The following is a 15675-nucleotide window of genomic DNA, read 5'->3' on the forward strand; positions in this document are numbered from 1 at the left end:
AAACTTCACAAAGACAGTAATGTGCATACTTACCTCTAAAGTCGTCACTCACCAGACACAGTAACAGCTAATTACGCACTCTAGTTGTTAAATTAATGTATCTTCAGCAGTGGGCAGGCGGAGGACAGTGGGCGGGCGAAGGAGGAGGAAGGCTTTCGCAGAAGGTGAAAAATATGCTTGACCTACATCCTGCAGTCTTTCCTTTTATGTGGTTTGTCCTCCAGGAAGATTGTCATTTGGTTCACATTATAAAAAGTGCCCCATTTGCAACCATGGAAAGGAAGAATACACTAATTTTGATCTCTGTAAGTGAACTCAAAGGAGATCCAACACAATAATACTACCTTAAATCCCTCTTATCATTTTCCTTTAGAACTTCTGCAGAGTTAATGGGGGTGCGGAGGGAGTGGGGATGGGTTTGCTGCATTCCCGGCACCCCACTTATAGCGCCTCTGAATTTAACCAGGTACTTTATTGACAAGGTTCCCTCTGCCTGCGAGGCTGCTTATATTCCACTCGCCTCTCCCTTCCCCTAAACAAGAGGAGGTTGTGCCTAAACCCACGTGGTAGCTGAGAACTGCAAAAGAAGAGCTAGGCCCAGAGCTCACGTGGAGCTGCGTAATTGTGGCACGAGTCGCAGCTGCTAAAACCTCTTCCACGTTCCAAGCTCCCTGGAACCCAGGTGGCGACAATGCAGCACGAAGCTCAGCTGCACTAACACAACACACATGTGGAACTAATGGTTTCTTTCAGCATCTGCGGTTAAGGTAAAAAGTGTGCATTTTGTTTATCTTTTACAGACACATTCATGCGTTCGTAAGTGAAAGCGTATCTCAGACTCTTCCACGTTAATGCGTGCTTTCTGGCCTGTGTGGAACTGCCTAATGAGCTAACTGCTCCCGTTCTGGATTCGTGGATTTGTAATCCAAAAGTGTTTTTGTTTCAGAAAGTAAGTTTGAGTATGGCAGAAACACCGAGACGGCAGAAGTGCAAACTTAATTCGCACAAGATTAAATATAGGGCAGGCAGCACTAGCGCTACCGTCACACATGCAGAACGTGGGGGAACACAGGCAGGGCTTGAGTAGGCCGTGGACTCAGTGGCATAATGCAAATTTTTGGAACGAGTAAGAGGGGCAACAAAGACATTTGAGGATTTTTTTGATGGAACACTCTCCCACGTACACAGCAATTAATGAGTCTACACCCAGGCAAGAATAAAAAACTATGAAACATAGGGAAACAATAAGCGTGCATTACTTAGCTGGTTGCAGTAATCTAGCTACAACCGAGAGAGTTAAAATACCGTGAAGGCCAACTCCGTCTTTTATCCTTCAAGGGTCGATAAAATTAACGCCTATACTTGAAATTTGTTACTAATAGCTGCGTAGAAATATCAAGCCACCATTCAGTCTGGTGTAAATGGTCACCGATTTTAGTATCCAATGTATATGAGAAGAGTTGATCACATCAAGAGGCCTCAAGTGCAGCGGACGTTGAGATGTTCGTAGCAGCTGTTTGCGGAGTCATCACACGAGCAAGGGGGGGGGTCTCTCAGATCCTGCCGACCCCTTTCTCCGGGTTCATCATGCCTTGACATGCCTATGACGTGCGAGTTTACTCAGTGGATGTGATTTTACTTTTGATGTCTACGTCAAAGGGAGGCTGGTTGTTGCAGTGGGGCGCTGTGGGGGTTGACCGACTCTGTAATGTACTTGAGGATAGATTAACCCCTTCCATGCTGATGATGGCCGGAAGCCGTCATTGCACAGTGCTCATGTGCTGATGACGGATCCCGGCCGTCATGACCACGCGCGCGATCGGAATGTGCAGCACAGGAGCGGAATTCTGGCCGCGGGCAAGGGGTTAATGAATGCGCACATAAATACAGGCTGACAGGGCTTGAAAGAGGGGACACAGCGCGCAGGCTGGACACGTGGCGTGGAGGGGCAGCCTGTGCCTTTGGATGGTCTCTGGGAGGATATCTCGGAGGACCCGTGCACTCATCGCACACTGCAGCCACAGCTTGCCCTCGCTGTTCACTATTAGGGCACAAAGCTGAACATCATCACGATGACCAAAAGGAGTTGTGGCTACTAGAGCCGCGAGACGCACCTGCATTTCTTGGCGTTATGTAGTAGCAAAGGCCGAGCTCAGTGGTGGGGGAGGAGCGAGACGCGCCCTAGAGCTGAAATGCATTAAGAGACAATGGACGCACAAATTCAGCCCGGTTACTAACAAGGAGGGAGGACAAGAGAGGGGGTAGTGAGAGGGAGGGAGAAGGGATGGGGTAGGGCGAGCAGAGAGCAATGGGGTGGAGGAGCCTTAAAACGAAAGTGATTCACGAGCTGGACGGCTTAATGAGCCATGACAAAAAGCCAGATGGCGGCAGCGCGCGTGCACGTAACCGCACGCATGAGGCCAGCAAAAGCGTGTGGTAGCACTTAGAAAACCCACTTACTAAATGTCTCGCAGAGCAGCGCATGCACTGGCTTAGGCAAGACCTAAAAACGGGAAAAACTTTTTTTTTTTAAATAATGAGCCAGGAAGCTTCAGGGGAGCAAATACTAGCAGGCAGGGACGGTGAGAAGTAAATGCTGATGAGTGGTGATATTAACAGGAACACAGCAGGAAGAACAAGATTGGGGGTTTGGGCTTCAATAAAAAAATAAAATACCAAAAAGCGACCGAGATGAGTGGGGAGCCAACAAGGAAAGTGCAGGGGATGTGTGTGAAGGTGAAAGCAGCTCACAGGGTAGACAGCAAGAAACACATGCAATTGCAAACTATAGAATGCTAAAAGCAAAACAAAAAAGTAATTCAGTGGGAGCAGTGAAAGGATATATGTTAACCAATTAAAAGGATGGCAAAGAAGAGCTACTTGAGGGGAGGGGCATATACCCGAAGAGGAAGGCAAGCCACTGAAAAAAAAGCAAACAATGTGATTGACAAAGAAGCCACAAATTGGTAACCAGTAATTCTAATAACTATGGATTTCACAGTGTGCCCAGCACTTTCATATATGCATGGTGCGGGCGGATGAGTTCTTTATACAGTGCTGCAAGATTTGAAGACAAGTTGTACATTTGGCAGGGCTGCTTAGAAGAAGTATGATTCTTGAGACACAAATTCGAATACATGCTTTCACTTTTTCTAAATATAGCCGGTGAAATACAGAGTTTGTACCCGGCTGTGGGGATGCTTTCTCCAGTTACTGCCTAGGGCTGCTCAACATACTGATGCAGCGCCAGCTCATAATACTAATGAGCATTTCTGGGACTAGCTAGTTGGCTCGAGGCAGGCATCCCAGCTCTCCAAGAGAGTCCACAAGGCTTTGGTGTATGTCCTGAAGGTACTTTGACAAAACTCGGTTGCTTCAGCATAAGAATCCTTTAACCCCTTAGCTGCGGCGGCTATTCCGCGGCAGTGCTATGGGGAAGGGGGGCCGCGCGGCGCTCCGGTGCTCGTGACGGAACGGTTCCGTCACAGCCCCGCCCACTCAATAGAACACTCAGCGCAGGCGCAGAATTCGCGCCGCGCAGGCGAGCGGGCCGTGATGGAACCGTTCCGTCACCAGCACAGCCCACCCGAGGCTCGTGACGGAACAGTTCCGTCACAAGCACGCAAGGGGGTAAAGTACACATGAGACTGGTAGACTCGAGCTGCGTAGCCAAACAGCATACTTTTAATTCAGAACATCAGAAGGCATCCGTGTTAATCATATAGGGAATACTTCAGGACTGACGCCGCCATGACACCACCTTTTGCTTCTCCGCAACAATGCAGGCTACAGCCCAGCGCCAAGATGAAAGAGAAACAAGACGTGACATGACCTTGCAGCACACAATGCACCATTTTACAAAGATGTGTTGACAAAGCATTTTTGTTCCCGATGTTAAAATAAGGTTATGAAACGGCGCTATGGAATTTTGCAGTACACACTGCCCACATGTGTGAGGTACGGCTAAAGACTTTGCTTGCAATCTGGTCAGGGAGACCGGTATAGGGCAGTCAGTTGCATGTTGTCACCTTGTTCACCACGAGGATAAAGGTAGAAGGGCTAAACTTAACTGGTACATTTGCTGCCAGCCTCTCCGATTTGTAACAATCTTAAGGCAGAGGGACTGAAACCTGGTGACGATTATCTAAAGGGAGAGTGAGTGAACTCTGTCGATTAATATCTTGCCTACTCCCACAGCAACCACCTCTTCCCACTAATGGTTCTCAGTTACTGCTCAGTCTACCTGTGACTGCACACTGATGCAGTGCACACTTAACGTGAAACTCTGGTTTGCTGTCACGTGGCTACATTCAACTTCTTAGCTGGACAACAAACTACTGCTCAAGTAAAAAGTTAAGCCGCGTCAAACCAATATGTGGGCTCTGCTATACTCCCTCTCTCAGTGGTGCTTCTTAAAGATATTTTTCTTGTGGTAATATGTGCTATCAAGCCAGACCTATAAATATTATTTCCCCATGCTTAAACTGCAAACTTTCCAAAGACTTGTGCTACACTTAGATACAGCTGTTTGCCAGTAAGCTAGATCTACCCACCTACCAGTCAGCTGTTGAGTCTCAGTCAGCCAATTAGACCATCTGCTGTGTGAACGGAATAGGTATTAGCTGGTATCACTATCTTGCATACAATTCTTGACTGTGTTTTTTTTACCTACACTTTCTTCCTGTTTGAAACAATGCAGCTGACAAGTCCAAGACATATCTTAATGTATCCACCTTCAATACAATTATGTATTGGTTAAGAGAGTGAAGAAGAGTTCCGCGTAGCATATACTTAATTAATGACATGATTTTCTTAAAGCTGTAGAGCTCCATTAACAAAAGGAGACTTCAATTAATGTATCTGCTGTTTCTAGAGATAATATTACAATGTTTTCGAATTCTGATGTCCAACATAACATCCACTAACTATGATGTGTATTTGGCAAAATCTTTTTACAAGACCTATACTAAGTGAAGTGGTGTTGCATTATTGGCAAAACATCAGGTTTATTGTGGACACTGGGTGTCCAAACAATGTGGACAATATATTACTGCAATCCTAAAAATATAAATGCCAAGACCTGAGCAGTACTAGCCCCGGTAAGCCATGGGACCCATTTCCTATGCCCCTGAAGAAATTCACAATAGAATGGTCATGTTTGATCCCTCCTTGAGCAAACTGTGAATGCATTGCCACTTGGCAAACACTTGGGAAATCAACGTCCAGGCCACCAAAGTTCTTCAGGAAAGAATCAGAACAAAGGAGACTTGTGGGTCTTTTGCACCAGCTTTCGAGTTCTTGCCCCAGGGCAGCTGCTTTGATGATTCCCTTCCAAGCTTTGCTCAATGGACAAAGTTAAGGGGTTATTGTGGATGCACAAGGACAGCTTAGGTCAGCTCCTTTCCAAACGGAGCTGCAAGTCATACCTGCCACCTCCCAGTGTCTTTAGTTCTACCCATTTTATTACAATTTCAACAATTAGGCTTACCCTTACCAATCACAGCTTGGTAATAATTAACTTAAAGTAAAGAACAGCATCACCACTAGCTATCAGCCTCCTCCATTAAAGTTCCCAGACCACCCCAATAACTCTCCAGTTCCCACAGTCCCTGCAAACGGAGATAACTTTCACCGCCAACTGGACAATGACCCCCCCTCACTCTCTAGCCTTCCCACATTCGATCTTTAGACCTGTCAACACCGAGGCACAAACCCCCAACCCGCCTACCCACTCTCCTCTAGTTCTCACCGCCCCCCCCCCCCCCACACCCCTGGAAGCGCAGACGCAACGCCTTGACCTTATTGAAGCGCAGATCACTATCCTGATCCTTGGCCTGCAGGAAACCCTTTCCGCCCTAGGGAATCTCCAGCTGCCCGCCGCTCCCTTATCCACTGAAGGGATTCTCCAGATGCCCTCCCCTCACTCAGCACCACCCCTCATCCCTACACCTCTCCCTAGGAATGACTCTCCGCCCACCAACCGGTCCCTTCCCCCTTCAGGTTCCCTGCCTCCTCTCACTAAAGACTTGATTGAGTCGTGAGCAGTCAAGCCCAGAAGAACTATTCCCTCCCTCTCCACCTATGAATTGAGCGCACTCGTCGCATCTTACGAATTCCCTCCGAACCAGCAAGCCCAGGCCCCACTCCTGAATTCTACTCCCTCCTCCTCGATCCAAGTCATCACTGGAGTGGGTAGGGTCCCACCCCCTCGCAGAGAAACCAGACCCCCCCCATGTATCTATCCTCCGTTCCCAGACCCAAGCCTGAAAATGTGAAATCAAAAAAAGACCCCTCCATGAACTGTATGCTCATCAACAGCCGGTCCGCAGTCAAACATGCAACGGAAATAGCTGACTCCATCTTCTCTCATGACCTGGATGTAGCCTTCATCACGGAAACATGGCTAAACACCCTATCCCTCCACACTCTGGACATGCTGGTGCCGCCAGGTTTCCCAATTATCCGCAAAGACAGGCCCATACACAAAGGTAGCGGCATAGCAATTATCCACAATAGTGACCTCTCCATCTATGAAATTCCCTCCTGCCTGTACAATTCCTTTGAATGCCTGTCGGTTAACATCAAATCTCCCACACATAGTTCACGTCAATGCCATCTCCTTTATCATCCCCCAGGCAACTCCAACGAATTCAGTGCTCAGCTGTCGGATCGGATCACCCAATCCGCACTCAACAGCGACCACAGCTTAATTCTGGGCGACCTCAACCTAAGATGGAACGAAACCAAGAACCCGCTCATTCAATCACTAAACACACTTCTGCAAGACAACAAGATGATCAAACATTTTTCAGAGGAAACGCACTACAGAGGAGCGATCCTGAATGCAATCATTGCGAACAAAAATGCAGTCTCGATTGACCACATCATCACGGTGGACTGGTCGGACCACCACATCATTCTCTTTCATATTAACCAGCCGGCCCTATCCCTCCCACCGACTGAAGCTTCCCCTAAGTGGGTCAGGAACACATCCAGAGTCCCCCGAGACAAGCTAGAAGAAGGATTCAGCTCACTCCTCCCGAACACGACTGAGTCCCTCTTAACCTCAGAACTCACCTCGCTCTATTATGCCAACCTGGAGCTCACCCTGGATCAACTAGCACCTCTGAAACTAAAAAACCCAGAAGCACTCCCTCAAGGTTGTGGTTCTCTACTGACATTAATGAGGAAAGAAGACACCTCAGATCCCTTGAAAGAACATGGAGGAACAACCCCACCTCCCTCCGGACCAACTCAAGGTAGCACGCAAAAACTATTAGATTCATATCAAGAGCAAAAAGTCATCCTTCTTCTGTTCCGCGTTAGACAATGCCAAAAATCGCCCCAAAGAACTCTTCAACATCATTAAGAATCAAACCTCCATTCCAACGGCAGATAACCCGGCGGCGCCCAAAACACATTGGACAACTTTGCAAGCTTTTTCAATGAAAAAAAAAAAAATCGCTAAAATTGACCGTTCATTCAGCCCGAGGCCCGCCACCCGCGCAGAAACCTGGAATCCTGCAACTAAACTCAATCCCACAGTAACCCCGTCCATCCGCTGGTCATCCTTCCGGCTAGTCCAGGATGAAATGATCAGCAATCTTATCGCCTCCGCTAAACCCTCTTCACACTCCCTCGATCAACTGCCCTCGAGACTCACCAAAGAGATGAAGCTCACTCTAGCTCCAATATGGGGCAAAATCATCAACAGCTCCATGAGCGAGGGCTCCATTCCGGACTGCCTGAAAATAGGACAAGTCACGCCACTTCTAAAAAAAACGGGCCTTGACCACATGGTCATGAACAACTTCAGACCGGTCTCGAACCTTCCGCTCATATCCAAAATTCTGGAAAGATGTGTGCTCTCACAATTAACCCAACATCTAGAAAACACCAATCTACTTGACCCACACCAGTCAGGATTCAGAAACGGATGCAGCACTGAAACCGCAATCCTAAATGTCCTAGATGATCTGCACATGTCACTCGACCCCAACCAATGTAGCCTTCTCATCCTCCTTGACCTATCAGTAGCATTCGACATAGTGGATCATACCCTGCTACTCAAGGTTCTCCAGGAGAGAGCGGGTATCGAAAAGACGGTCTTAAAATGGTTCTCCTCTTTTCTCAACAACCCCACTCAAAGAATAAAGATCAACAGCTTCGAATCAGACCCCCTCCCCATCAGCAGAGGAGTTCCTCAAGGGTCAGTACTCTCCCCACAACTCTTCAACATTTACATGGAACCGCTCACCTCACTTCTAAGGAACTCCAATATGCCCTTCCATCTCTACGCAGACCATACTCAACTCTATTTGGAAACCACTTCGATAGAGGACATTCACAGACTAAACAATACACTCATGGAGGTCCAACACTGGCTCTAAGCCAACCACCTCAAACTTAATGAAGAGAAAACGGAAGTACTCCTCATTTCAAATAGAGATGAAAACCCCCAAATAGTGGAATGGCTCAAAGCCGTAAATGCCCTCAATGTCTCTCTAGCGCCAACGGACTCCGCAAAATCCCTAGGGTTCACGCTCGACCCCAAACTGGACAGGAAGAAACACATCTCAAAAACCGCCAAAAGTGCGTTCCTGAACTTGAAACTTCTCTACAAAATCAAGCCTTTCCTCCCCCCTAAAGATCGGAAACAGGCCACTCAGGCATTAGTGCTCTCCAGAATGGACTATGGCATCGCAGTGCTGACTGGAACAGCCAAATCGCACTTGGGACCTCTCACCTCCACCCTCAACGCAGCAGCAAGAATGGTCACAGGAACAAAAAAATATGAGCACATCTCCCCGGCACTCAAGGAATTGAAGTGGCTCCCGATAGACCAACGAGCCAACTTTCGCACAGCTTGCCTCACACATAAAGCACTGCATACAGGCAAAACAGAATACCTGGCCTACAAACTCAAAAGGGCCGGTCAATCCAGGAACCTCAGAAGCTCCAACACACTCCAACTCATCCCTCTGAAATCTCAGAAAAACAAAACCGCGAATAAATCCTTTGCGGGCAATGCCCCAAGGATCTGGAACTCCATCCCCCCCACATCAGAATGACCGCCTCCTTCCCGCAATTCAAGATGCTACTCAAAGCCCTCTTCCTAGAGCGCTCTGGTTCGTAGTGAGAACCCCACGCCTGACTGCGAAAGGTCGCCTTCTCTTTGAACCCAGAGCCGGATGATTCGCTCCTGATCTCCGACCCGTAATCCGCTCAAGATGTTGTTGTACTGACTTTATGTCCGCCTGTGCTCCTTGTTCTTTTATTGCATATGTATTTTTGATGTGAAGCGCTCTGATACCCTCGGGTCCAGCCAGGGCTATACAAAACTTCAATAAATAAATAAATAAATAAATAAATAAATAAACTGTGTTTATTTGCCTTTCAGATTTGCTACTTAATATTCAAAGAGTTCTAGAGGAGTTACAGTCCAACCCAAGGGAACACATTAACTTAGGAATCAATCAACTTCTATTGTATCTGAACAGCTCTTCCTACCCGTGTAGCACCACATTATGTGGTCTTTTTGGCATTTACCGAACTCCAGTGGGTTTGCATGCATGATCTTGGTTTATGGTTTACAAGCTTTTAGGACTCGAGATTGGATACTCTACTGTATCAAGGTCACAATAAAGCACATCCCTGTACATTGTCTCAATAAATACCTGAAAAACAACTGAAACAGTTGAAAACCTGCAATAAATGCAAGAAGTTGCAGAGCACTAGAAAGGTTAAGCGACAAAGTGAAGCACTATACTTTGGCTCTCCATAGTGAACACGCTTGAGTCCGGGCCCGACCGGGCGACCGAGGAGTAGCCCTTCTCACACGGCGGCTGTCTGGCTCTTCCCTTCAGGCCCCTCTGTCCTGGGACAGGGAGGGGTGGGCTTCTCCTAAGCCCACCGGCACGGCTCGGAACGCCTGGCGAAGGATAGCGGACGTGCAGGTGGGGCGACCCTACCTCGTTGTCAGATACACGGTTCATCCCAGTCCAGTGCGGCCAGGCAGATTGTTTGAAGGCTCGCGGAGTCCCTCCCGGTAACTCCGGGAGGGACTGGTGGCACTGGGTCTGCCTGTTACCTTCACTCTGGGTGCCCCCCTTGCCCTGGGAAGGGGTGGGAGACTCCCGGGCAAAGCACCTGGTAATGCTTTTATTCTTCCAACGGTGCAGCCCGACTCCTAGAAGCGAAGCCTTCAACGGAGCACCAGGTCGTCTGGTTGCGCTGGCGGTCGACGGACGGACAGCGTCACCTTCCTCCAGCAGGTGGGCAAACATATTTGAAAAGTTGCCTTTGACTCTTGGCGGTGGATCACTCGGCTTGAGCATCAAATCACGCAGCTAGCTGCGAGAATTAGTGTGAACTGAAGGACACATTGAACAAGACTTCGAAAGCACCTCGCAGCCCCAGGTTTCTCCTGGGGCTACGCCTGTCTGAGGGTCGCTCAATCGTCGCTCAATCGTCAATCGCCCCGGGGCTTCCCTGGGATGCAGCTGGGGCCATTGCACGGGTAGTTCCGCTTCCCTTCGTCCCCACGAAAGGTCAGACCGCCCCTGATCGCCGGCGGCAGGGTCCCTGACCCGGCCCTGTCACGGCACATCTAGTCTCGCCTCCCTGCCTCAGCGGGGAGCAGGATGGGGATTGGTCCGCTCCGGGCCTGTCCCGGGGCACCTGGCTGCATGCTGTGCATGGCTGTCTGTGGTGTCCCACCGGCTGTCCACGCGCACCGCCTCAGGTGCCCACCTCCGCAGCACTCTTCCCAGGAAGGGCGAACGTCCTCCTGATGGCCAGGCCCGCCCCCACAGGCATGGGTCTTCTGATCCGGGGAAAGAGGGTGAGCTGCCGGGACGCCGGCCCCTGCGTTTCCCAGCTCCCCTACGCTTTGGCATTCGACTACGACCTCAGATCAGATGTGAGGACCCGCTGATTTTATGCATATTACTAAGCAGAGGAAAATAGAAAATAAACTAAACAGGATTCCCCCAGTAACAGCAAGTGAAGAGGGAAGAGCCCAGCGCCGAATGCCCGCCCGGCCTCTTGGGAAATGTGGCATACAGAAGACTAACTCCCCGGCGTCGCTCAGGGGGTCCAATGCCTTCTGATCGAGGCTCACTCCGCAGACAGTATTAGGCAAGTAGCGGCACCTGGCGAGCCGGGCTCGGGTCTTCTCGGAGTCGGGTTGCTTGAGAATGTAGCCCAAAGCGGGTGATAAGGCTAAATACAGGTGTGAGACCGATAGCTAACAAGTACTGTAAGGGAAAGTTGAAAAGAACTTTCAAGAGAGAGTTCAAGAAGGCGTGAAAGCGTTGAGAGGTATACAGGTGGGGTCCCTGCAGTCCGCCCGGAGGATTCAACACGGCAGGAAGGTCGGTGGCCCGGGGCCGGATACCCTCTGCGGGACCGGCACCCAGGCCCTACCCGGCCCCCGCAGGGCGCATTTCCTCCCTGGTTGTGCGCTGCGACTGGCTCAGGGTCAGCTGGTAAGGCTTCGGGGTGGCAGGTGGCCCTCTGCTCTGGCAGAGGGTGTTACGGCCCCCTCCCGGCAGCGGCTTTGCCATGTCTGCGGGCCAAGGGAGACTCGCTTGCCTCCGTGCCCTCCCCGGCAGCAGCTCTGGCCGACCCGAGGGACGGGGAAGGGGCCCACTGCTTCCGGCGTGACTATCGACTTAGGCGGACTGTGCTCAGTGTGCCCAGACCACGCTGCCGGGCAGGGAGGCCCACGCCTGGCGCAAAGGTCTGCTGAGATGCCGGTTACCCACCCGACCTACCTTGAAACATGGACAAAGGAGTCTAACACATGCGCGAGTCGTAGAACGAGTGAAACCCTGTGGCGCAATCAAGGTGAGGGCCAGCGTGCGCCGGCTGAGGTGGGATCCCGCCACACAGCTATCGGCAGGAGCACCACTGGCCCGTCTTGCCCGCTACGTCAGGGTGGTGGAGCATGAGCATGCATGATAGGACCCGAAAAATGGTGAACTATGCCTGGGCAAGGTGAAGCCAGAGGAAACTCTGGTGGAGGTCCGTAGCGGTCCTGACGTGTAAATCGGTAGTCCGACCTGGATATAGGGGCAGAAGACTACTCTAACCATCTAGTAGCTGGTTCCGTCCGAAGTTTCCCTCAGGATAGCTGGGGCTCAGAGTCCCTAGTTTTATCTGGTAAAATGAATGATTAGATGTCTTTGGCGGAAGCAATCTCAACCTATTCTCAAACTTTGAATGGGTAAGAAGCCTGGCTCGCTGGCGTGGAGCCAGACATGGAATGCAAGCATCTAGTGGGCCACTTTTGGTAAGCAAAACTGGTGCTGCGGGATGAACCGAACGTCGGGTTAGGGCGCCAGATGCCGACGCTCATCAGACCCCAGAAATGGTGTTGGTTGATATAGACAGCAGGAGGGTGCCCATGGAAGTTGGAATCCGCTAAGGAGTGTGCAACAACTCACTTGCCGAATCAACTAGCCCTGAAAATGGATGGTGCTGGAGTGTCGGGCCCATACTCGGTCGTCGCCGGCACAGAGAGCTGCGGGAACTAAGCAGAGATGAGTAGGAGGGCCGCTTTGGTGCGCATGGAAGCCCGGAGCGAGGGCCCGGGTGGAGCTGCGGAATGTGCAGATCTTGGTGGTAGTAGCAAATATTCAAACGAGAACTTTGAAGGCCGAAGTGGAGAAGGGTTTCATGTGAACAGCAGTTGAATATGGGTTAGTCAGTCCTAAGACATGGGCGAGCGGCGTTCTCGAAAGGGAGTCTGGTTCAGATCCCTAAACTCGGAGTGGCGGAGACAGACACCCTTGCGGCGTCCAGTGAGGTAACGCAAATGATCCCGGAAAAGCAGACTGGAGCCCCGGGGAGAGGTATCTCTTCTTTGTGAAGGGCAGGGCGCACTGGAATGGGTTTGCCCCGAGAGAAGGGCCCTAGCCTTGGAAAGCGATGCGGTTCCAGCTGCATCTGGCGAGCTCTTGCTCGTTCCTGAAAATTCAGAGGGGGTGCATATCTTATGCCATGCCATTCCATTCCCATATCCGCAGCAGGTCTCCAAGGTGAACAGCCTCTGGCATGTTGGAACAATGTAGGTAAGGTAGGTCTGAAAGTCAGATCCGTAGCTTCAGGATAAGGATTGGCTCTAAGAGCTGCGTAGGTCGGGCTAGGGTGCAAAGCAGAGCTGGGTGTGCGTCGCGGCTGGACGTGGGGTCTAGGGCAGCGCCAACTCTAGACACGAGCCGGGCCCTTCCGTGTATCGCCCCAGCTGCGATGGTTGTCTCCCGGAGGCGTCGGCCGGCGTTCTGCCTTGGTCGGCGCCTAGCAGCTGACTTAGAACTGGTGCGAACCAGGGGAATCCGACTGTTGAATTAAAACAAAGCAGTGCAAAGGCCCGAGCCGGGTGTTGAAGCAATGTGATTTCTGCCCAGTGCTCTGAATGTCAAAGTAAAGAAATTCAATGAATTGGAGGGAGTAACTAGGACTCTGTGGTGGTACAGAAATAACCAAATGCCTGGTCATCTAATTAGTGACGCGCGTGAATGGATGAACAAGATTCCCACTGTCCCTACCTATATCTAGCGAAACCACAGCCAAGGGAATGGGCTTGGCAGAATCAGCGGGGAAAGAAGGACTGTTGAGCTTGACTCTAGTTTGGCACTGTGAAGTGACATGAGAGGTGTCGGTTAAGTGGGAGCCCCTCAGGCTCAGGTGAAATACCACTGCTTATCGTTTTTTCACTTATCCGGTGCGGCGGGCCGAGCTCCGTGGGGCTCTCGCGTCTGGCTCCAAGTCCAGGGCACGCCAAGAACGAATTGCCCCGGGGGCAGTGGCAGGTGGGGAGTTTGACTGGGGCAGTACACCTGTCAAACGATAATGCAAGTGTCCTAAGGTGAGCTCTGGGTGGAGCAGAAGGGCAAAAGCTTGCTTGATATCGATTTTCAGTACGAGTACAGACTTTGAAAGTTGTCCCTCATGATCCTTCTGACCTTTTGGGTTTCAAGCAAGAGATGTCCGAAAAGTTACCACAGGGATAACTGGCTTGTTGCGGCTAAGCGTTCATAGCGACGTTGCTTGATCCTTCGATGTCGGCTGTTTTTCATATCATTGTGAAGCACAATTTGCCAAGCGTTGGTTTGTTCAGCCACTAATAGGGAATGTGAGCAGTGTTTAGACCGTTGTGAGACAGGTTAGTTTTACCCTACAGATGATGAGTTGTTGCAATAGTAATCCTGCTCAGTATGAGAGGAACCGCAGGTTCAGACATTTGGTGTATGTGCTTGGCTGAGAAGCCAATGGGGTGAAGCTACCATCTGGGGATTATGAGTTAACGCGTCTAAGTCAGAATACCCCCTAAACCGTAACGATACCGCAGTGCCATGGAGCCCTGGTTGGCCTGGGATAGCCGGCCTCTTTTGGGGGCTGGTGCGTAGAACCGCTTGCTTGGGGACCGGAGTGCGGACGAAAGGGGCAGCCTCCATCGGCCTTAGTACACCGCATGTTCGTGGGGCACCCGGTGCTAAATCATTCTGAGATGACCTGATTCTGAGTCAGGGTTTCGTAAGTAGCAGAGCAGCAACCTCGCTGCAATCTACTGAAAGTCATCCTCTGAGCCAAGCTGTTGTCTCAGTCCGTGGGCGCACTCCTCCACCACACCCAGGGGTGGGTCCCTCTGTCGCTAGTCTAGCAGGAGGGATGCGGAGGTCGCCTCCACCACGTGCTGTCCAGCACGGGGGACTCCCGCCCTGCCTCAACAGGGTGCAGGGACAGGGACCACCATCCCTTGCGAGTCAGCAGAAGGACCAGATGGCCTGGGCTCGGCCCCCTTCCCAATGCTTCTGCACAAGTTGCAGGGAGGCGAGCAGCCCCGAGGAAGGAGCCTCACGAGCAGCAGCCTCGAAGTGCTTGGCCACCCCCGCCGTCGTCAGACTGGCATGTGACTGGGTACGGCTGTCCAAGGCCATCTGGTCGCCTGGCTGTGCGACCTGATGGCCTTGCGGGCTGGGCGACCAGATAGCCGGCTTGCCAGCCGTTCGGACTTACTCCCAACTTTTGTCCTTCCCCACATAGTCGAGGGAAATGGGCTCCCCGGGCTGGCCCACGGGGAGAGGACGTGGACTTTACCCTCCTTGTTTCCTGCCCCCGGCTTCAGCAAGGTACACCCGCCCGAGTCAGCACACTGAGCCCAGAGTCTGGAGGAGTGAAGGGGGTGACAGACAGTAGCCAGGGCAGGGAGGCTGCAGAGCGGGGAGGACTGCCTAGCAACCTGCTGGCTCTGAGGAAAAGAACAGTAGAAGGCCAGCCCTGCATGAAGGGGCGCCGAGCTGGAGGAAGAGCCCAGGAGAGCTCGGAGAAGCCCTGAGCAGACGAAGCCTGGGCCCGGTCTGGGATGGTAGAGACTCGTGGATGTCCTGCGCCGCCTAGGAGGTGCGGTCGGAAGGCCGGGCACCGGGTTACCCCTTCTCCTAAGGGTGAGCGGGTCTGGCAAAAGGGAAGCGGGAATCAGCCCTCTTCTCCAGCTGGGAGGGAGGCCGCGGTGGTGCCCTTCGGTCAGAGCTCGGGCAGGGCCCGGGCTCCACACTGGCAGGAGGAAAAGGCTTCCACGGGCAGGGCGGCCTGGGACAGTCCAGACCGGACTCTGGTCAATCGTGCCTATGTGGCTTTGGGCTGCTTGGTTGGAAACACCGGAGCGTG

General features: G+C 51.5%; 1 protein-coding gene, 1 non-coding gene and 1 pseudogene across 3 annotated transcripts in view; 2 read left to right on the top strand and 1 right to left on the bottom strand.

The window, feature by feature from the left end:
- Positions 1 to 15675, bottom strand: part of COIL (coilin) — a 150989-nt gene that overhangs the window by 72395 nt on the left and 62919 nt on the right. The gene's annotated exons all lie outside the window — the stretch shown is intronic.
- On the top strand, positions 10305 to 10452 carry LOC147702224 (5.8S ribosomal RNA; annotated as a pseudogene).
- On the top strand, positions 10906 to 14606 carry LOC147702225 (28S ribosomal RNA). The gene has a single exon (XR_015298671.1). It is a non-coding gene; the product is annotated as a 28S ribosomal RNA (ribosomal RNA).

Source organism: Lissotriton vulgaris, chromosome 7 (genome assembly GCF_964263255.1).
Source record: "Lissotriton vulgaris chromosome 7, aLisVul1.2, whole genome shotgun sequence".
In the NCBI taxonomy this organism is placed as follows: Eukaryota; Metazoa; Chordata; class Amphibia; order Caudata; family Salamandridae; genus Lissotriton; species Lissotriton vulgaris.